Below are 6,895 nucleotides of genomic sequence, written 5' to 3'. Positions count from 1 at the left end.
GAATTAACTGTAATATTTAGTTCCACGTTAATTGGATAAAAACGTTTGTAGCCTTACCGCCTCAATGACTAAACTATAATATTATATCATTGTTTGATTGTATATTACTGCTTATTGGTTTATTTATTTCTAAAATTTTGTGACTATGTGTGATTTCAAGTTTTTTGTACCGTATATCCGTAATCATTTTGAATGATTGTTTTCTAGTTATTGACGTTTTACAGAAATATCGAAGAATCAATAGATCTGGAACACAATAAGGTCGTTATAAGAAAATTTCACTGAACACTTTTTGATGCAAATTTAATGTAGAATTCACGGTCTTCGGCTTTTACACCTTTTTACCACTCTGCATACATAATGCAACATACATATTTATTTTCAAACATATTGAAAAATTGATAGATCTCAAAAACTAAGGTCGATATAAGACAATTTTACTGGACACTTTTTGTTGCAAATTTCATGTAGAATCCACGGTCTTCGACTTATACACCTTTTTACCACTCTGCATACATAAGGCAACATACATATTTATTTTCAAACATATCGAAAAATTGATAGATCTCAAAAACTAAGGTCGATATAAGAAAATTTTACTGGACACTTTTTGTTGCTTATTCATATAGAATCCACGGTCTTCGACTTTGACACCATTTTACCACTCTCTATACATACGGCAACATACTTATTTATTTTCAAACATATTGAAAAATTGATAGATCTCAAGAACTAAGGTCGATATAAGACAATTTTACTGGACACTTTTTGTTGCAAATTTCATGTAGAATCCACGGTCTTCGGCTTTTACACCTTTTTACCACTCTGCATACATAAGGCAACATACATATTTATTTTCAAACATATCGAAAAATTGATAGATCTCAAAAACTAAGGTCGATATAAAAAATTTACTGGACACTTTTTGTTGCTTATTCATATAGAATCCACGGTCTTCGACTTTGACACCATTTTACCACTCTCTATACATACGGCAACATACTTATTTATTTTCAAACATATTGAAAAATTGATAGATCTCAAGAACTAAGGTCGATATAAGACAATTTTACTGGACACTTTTTGTTGCAAATTTCATGTAGAATCCACGGTCTTCGGCTTATACACCTTTTTACCACTCTGTATACATACGGCAACATTCATATTTATTTTCGCCACACTGCACAGAAAGCAGCTGTTTTCCAGTCCCTACATAGATCTGAAAGACATTGTTTGCAGACGACTCTCGTCTGACGTCAGAACAGGTTTCTTTCCGGCCTAGGCCGGAAAGAGTACCCTTTCCAGCCGCTAACATGGAACTAAGAAAGGTGATCAAAAACAGCTGATCAAAAAACTTTTCATTATTTGTGTTCATTATTCAATAATTAAAACATTTATAATAATATCATCTTATTGTCATTTGAAAGAAAAAAAAGTATAAACTCAACCTCCCACATAATTGAACAGGTTACTTAGGCAAATCAGAATAAAAAATAAAAATACTTGGACAATTTCCTGATATTCAGATTACCTCAGATTTGCTAGAGCTATCACCTTCCACTTCTGATTTCGGAAGTTCTTAGTAAACAACTATTCTCATATATATATTGTTTATTTTTGTGTGTGGCGAAAGATATCGTTTGCACCAGGGCAAAAATGTTTTTCCAGCTCTCAATTTTTCCTTTGAAAACCGTTTTCGAGCCGGAAAAATCTCATTTTCTGCTCTAGGTGCGAAATATACTATTTTAAACATAACAAAAAATTGATGGATCTCAAAAACTAAGGTCGATATAAGACAATTCCACTAGACACTTTTTGTTGAAAATTTAATGTAGAATCCACGGTATTCGGCTGTCACACCTTTCATGGGACACTCTGTATACATAAGGCAACACACACACACACACACACACACACACACACACACACACACACACACACACCAAGCATCAAGTCGACGCTGTTTTAATAAAACTTATCGTTCGTTAGCTTCCCCGCGCATACTTGATCAAGTAGGCCTTGACAGAAGGCACCCTTCACACCCCCGCCATAATAATCCTTTCTTCCAACACCTCCTTAACCCTTGCCTGCTAATCCTGCCTCCTTAAGTTCGTTGAGCATTATTTCTCACAGCTCCTTAACAAACTTTTGGCACCTCCATCCCTGATACCTCTTTCTCTTACCCTAATACACCCCCATGAATACACCCCCGTCCCTCCAAACTCAACCTGAATTAATTATAAGCCTACTGTCGTCTTTGAGTCGCAATGAGATGTGGGTGTAGGGTGGTGGGGGTAGGAGAAAGTGTAAACTAGGAGGGGAGCGTAGCGAGTTCTCCTGAGATTCACCTTAGACTGTCAACTTCGGATGAATGGGAAGCATATGTGTTTTAACCGTCAAAATGTAAAATTCTTAGTTTTTATTGTTCTTGATTGAAAATAAACTGAATTTTAGAAATGTGAAATCATAACCCTATTTCGGACTTTTAAAATTTTATCTAAATTTGGGAGGAAAATAGTACAAGGAGTATCGTTAGGTTTTTACTCCCAAACAGTGCTTCTTTGTAAAAACTATAAATGAATAAAATAAAATAAATAATTAAATACATGTTATATTATAGGCTATACGAGGAAATGCTTCTATGATGAGGTCTACGTTATAATTGCAGTGATTGATTGGCAATGGTATTGCTATCCTTGTCTATCATTCAACAAAGCGGATAGCGCTATCTCTTTCTCGCTTTGCTCTGTTGCCAGATCGTCTTTTAACAATGTAGAATAATTAATTAATTAACAAAATACCGTATTACATCTTAATTATGAAAATTCATTATGAAATTATTGAAAACTATAATATCTTGCTTAATAAAATATAATTGATTATTTTAAACTAGAATGAACAGTTAATATTACATCAATAAACCTGTCTCAGCTACCGTCTATAGAAGGCATTGACAAGACAGAGGATCAGCAACGTTGTTCTCCTATCTTTCTCCACTGCCATTATAACGTGGGCCTCACTATAGTGTTTTTATTGAATTTCGATGTAGAGTGAAGTTGGAATGGAGACTTTATCAGCGTTTTGGTTGCAAAAGTTAAAGTACCAAAATAATTTTTCATAATCATCTACAGTGATGTCCACGTTATAATGACAGTGAAGGAAGATAGGAGAACAACGCTGCCGATCGTCAGTCTTGTGAATGCCTTCTATAGACGGTAGCTGATACAGGGTTATTGAACTGTTCATTCTCGTTGACCGAGCGAAGTGAAGTATAAGATTCAAGTCGACGGTTTGGCATTTCTCTTAATGTTTAAATGTTTATATATTTATATGTTGCGCATTTACGGCGAAACGCGGAAATAGATTTTTATGAAATTTGACAGGTATGCTCCTTTTTAAATTGCGCGTCGACGTATATACAAGGTTTTTGGAAATTTTGTATTTCAAGGACAATATAAAAGGAAAAAGGAGCCACCTTCATACGCCAATATTAGAGTAAAAATCAAACTATATATTCATCATAAATCAGCTGACAAGTGATTACACAGATGTGTGGAGAAGTCTATTACTGCATCTATATATATAAAAGCGAAATGGCACTCACTCACTCACTCACTCACTCACTCGCATAACTAAAAATCTACCGGACCAAAAACGTTCAAATTTGGTAGGTATGTTCGGTTGGCCCTTTAGAGGCGCACTAAGAAATCTTTTGGCGATATTTCAACTCTAAGGGTGGTTTTTAAGGGTTTAAAGTTCGTCTCTTAGCATGTATATTCTTCTTCTCCCAATCTCTTAATTATAATTGAAATTTCCATATCATATGTTACTATAGAACTATAATCTAGATAGAAGGTACCTCTTCGAAACAGTTGTTAACTGGCAACTAAATTAATAATTTTGTCAGGTTGGCATTAAGTTGAGTTGACTTTGTTAGGTTGGCACCAAGTTGAAGATTTAAATGCATTTATCGCGGAAAAATTGATTGGGCACTGCTACTTCAATCCTGGGAATATTATATTACTAGCCGTCAGGCTCGCTTCGCTCGCCATATCCGTTTGGCCAGACGTTTCTGGACCACCGACTGATATTGTCCTAACATATGATAAAAATGCTCAAATGAAAAATGCAGGCGAGCGAAGCGAGCCGGCTGAACTCATTCTTGGACGATCCAGTCGGGGGTCCAGGGGGCGGAGCCCCCTGGCTAGACGGATATGGCGAGCGAAGCGAGCCTGACGGCTAGTTTGTAATACAAATAAGGTCTATAGTTTCAATCAAAGACATTAAAGAGTTATGCATCTTTAAGCTGGGTTTACACCAAATTTATTAACAAAATGGTTATAACTTAATCCTTATAGATTCTATTAGATTGAACAGAAGTTGACAAACACATATGTTCATCATGTGTTTGATAAGTTATGTTCAATCTAATATTATCTAAAAGGATTGAGTTGTTAACATTTTTTAAATAAATTTGGTCTAATCGCAGCTTTAAGGTCTTTGGTTCCAATATTTTGTTTTGCAGTCATGGTATATTATCATGCGTGCCCATCAGTATCAATATTCTCACATTCGAAAATACTAATTTAATTGGTGAATAAAAATAAACAAATGAACTGAATAATGCTGGAGAAATTATAATATTTTCGATTCTAAAAAAATAATTTTCATCAGATAGAAAGATCATCACGGAACTGGATGAATTATATGATATGAAATACAAATTCAAACGTGAACTGAGTTTGTTAACATTTAAAACAGTTGACATCTGGTACTTGTGGATGAGAATACTGCGTGAGGTCCACTGTTCACAGAACTACTAGTATTTTATCAAGCAAGAATTAATTATCTTTTTCAATAATTTCAAAATCAATATGGAATATTTTGTTAATTATTATCAATTCTACATTGTTGAAAGACGATCTGGAAACAGAGCAAAGCAAGAAAGTGATACCTAGCACTATCCGCTTTGTTGAATGATAGACAAGGACAGCAATACCTTGAGACTCTAAGAAAAGTAAGTGACTTTCCACATATTTACAAGTAACACAGTGTCTCAACTACAACAAAGTTATAGCATTACCGCATTGCTAATCAAACACTGCCATTATAACGTGGACATCACTATAGTTGAGAATGATGTATCCGAATGATATGAATGAGTTGAATGATTTTATTCGTCGAGAAAAAATATTTTCTAATGATTCAATAATAAATATCCTAAACTGAGATAGGACATTAATTTGTTGATTGATTATATTTAAACATTGTTGAAAAACGATATGCTTATTGTAATAAGTCTATAGTGAGGTCTACGTTATGATATGGCAGTATTTGATTAAAATTCTTGTTACTATCCATGTGACCTTGTCTATCATTCGACAAAGCAGATAGCGCTATCCTTATCCACCTCTGCAATTCTGTCAGATCGTTTTTCAAGCGTATGTTCAATAAGACTATAATAGTGAGGCACCCGTTATAATGACTGTTTTTAATTAACATTGGTGTTGCTATCCTTGTCTATCATCCAACAAAACAGATAATGCTATCCTTTTGTAGCTCTGCAATGTTGTGCCAGCTCGTATTCCAACAGTGTAAAAATATAAGCAATTAACAATATTTGATCCAAAATGAATTCGTATTCAATTATTATAAATAATAATATATTAATAAATAATAATTATAGTCGAGAAATATATTTTCTTGACAAATAAAATTAATGATTTATCATTTTAACAGATTGAACAGTTAATACTTTATTTTGTAAATAAAGAGATAAATTATTAGAAAAATCAATAATAGAAAATTGAAAGTACCTTGTTATATTTTCAAACACGACTAGTTTCAGTCATTTATCGTATTTTCAAGTGTTAAAAAATTGAAAAATTATTGTTGGTAAAAAGTTGAAAATGTTAAAAACTGCAAAAAAATATTGGAGGCGCCGGGTATCGATCCCGGTACCTCTCGCATGCTAAGCGAGCGCTCTACCATCTGAGCTACGCCCCCGGTTGATGAGTAAAGAAATCTACCTTGATACAAAAATACAACACAAATGTATTCAATTGAGTTGAATGGTATACTGTAATAAGATTCACTTCATTTTGTTAGAACTGATTGAATGGGGATGAATCAGTGTTATTTATGAGTAGTGCTGAAATTTGAAAGTAGATCATACTATATGGTTCACGTTATAATGGCAGTATCCGATTAGCATTGGTGTTGTTATCCTTGTCTATCATCCTCGTGTCATCTTCGTTTCATCTTTGTTTCATCATTGTATCATCTCCGTATCATATTTGTATCATCTTTGTATTATCTTCGTATCATCTTCAATATGGGGGCACCGAGCATCGCTCGTTATTTATTTATTGACTTTTGATAAACCTAACACAATTTTTAAATGATTGGGGAAGTACTAACAGGCACAGCCCAAAACTCTTTCTTTCCCAAATTTTGATTTACACATTATAAATAGTCCAGACAGTAGGTTATGTTCCATACACTTGAATTGAGGTTCAATTTTCTGTTCAAACATTTGAAAACAAAACAATTATAATTCAGATTATATACAAACCAAATCGAATAACAAAATAACACTCACTAATCACTTGAAATTGTCAAATAATGATCAACTTTGAAAATTATGATATATTCTAGTTTAGGAGGATTACCATGTAATGTCAACAAATCAGATTATGTTGATCAAATCGATTAAATTGTCTAGCTAGATAAAATTTCTCGCTGATTGATTATGATTACACAGCTGGAAATAATTCTGTCTCTCTCCCACACAGGCACACGCATCTTCTGTTATCGAGAGACGACGAAATTATCATCTGTTTTCCAAGGATGAATTATCCTTTTAATGTCGTTCAGCGAGTTTTCCAAAGAATGA

The 6,895-nt window shown here is 33.7% G+C and overlaps 1 non-coding gene across 1 annotated transcript; it reads right to left on the bottom strand.

Moving 5' to 3' along the window:
- Positions 1-5,933: 5,933 nt before the first annotated feature.
- Positions 5,934-6,006, bottom strand: Trnaa-agc. Its single transcript has one exon. It is a non-coding gene; the product is annotated as a tRNA-Ala (tRNA).
- Between the last annotated feature and the right edge of the window lie 889 nt (positions 6,007-6,895).

The sequence above is a fragment of the Nilaparvata lugens genome, chromosome 1, assembly GCF_014356525.2.
Source record: "Nilaparvata lugens isolate BPH chromosome 1, ASM1435652v1, whole genome shotgun sequence".
Taxonomy (NCBI): domain Eukaryota; kingdom Metazoa; phylum Arthropoda; class Insecta; order Hemiptera; family Delphacidae; genus Nilaparvata; species Nilaparvata lugens.
Note: the sequence above shows the minus strand (reverse complement) of the source record. Positions and strands in the feature narration are given on the sequence as shown.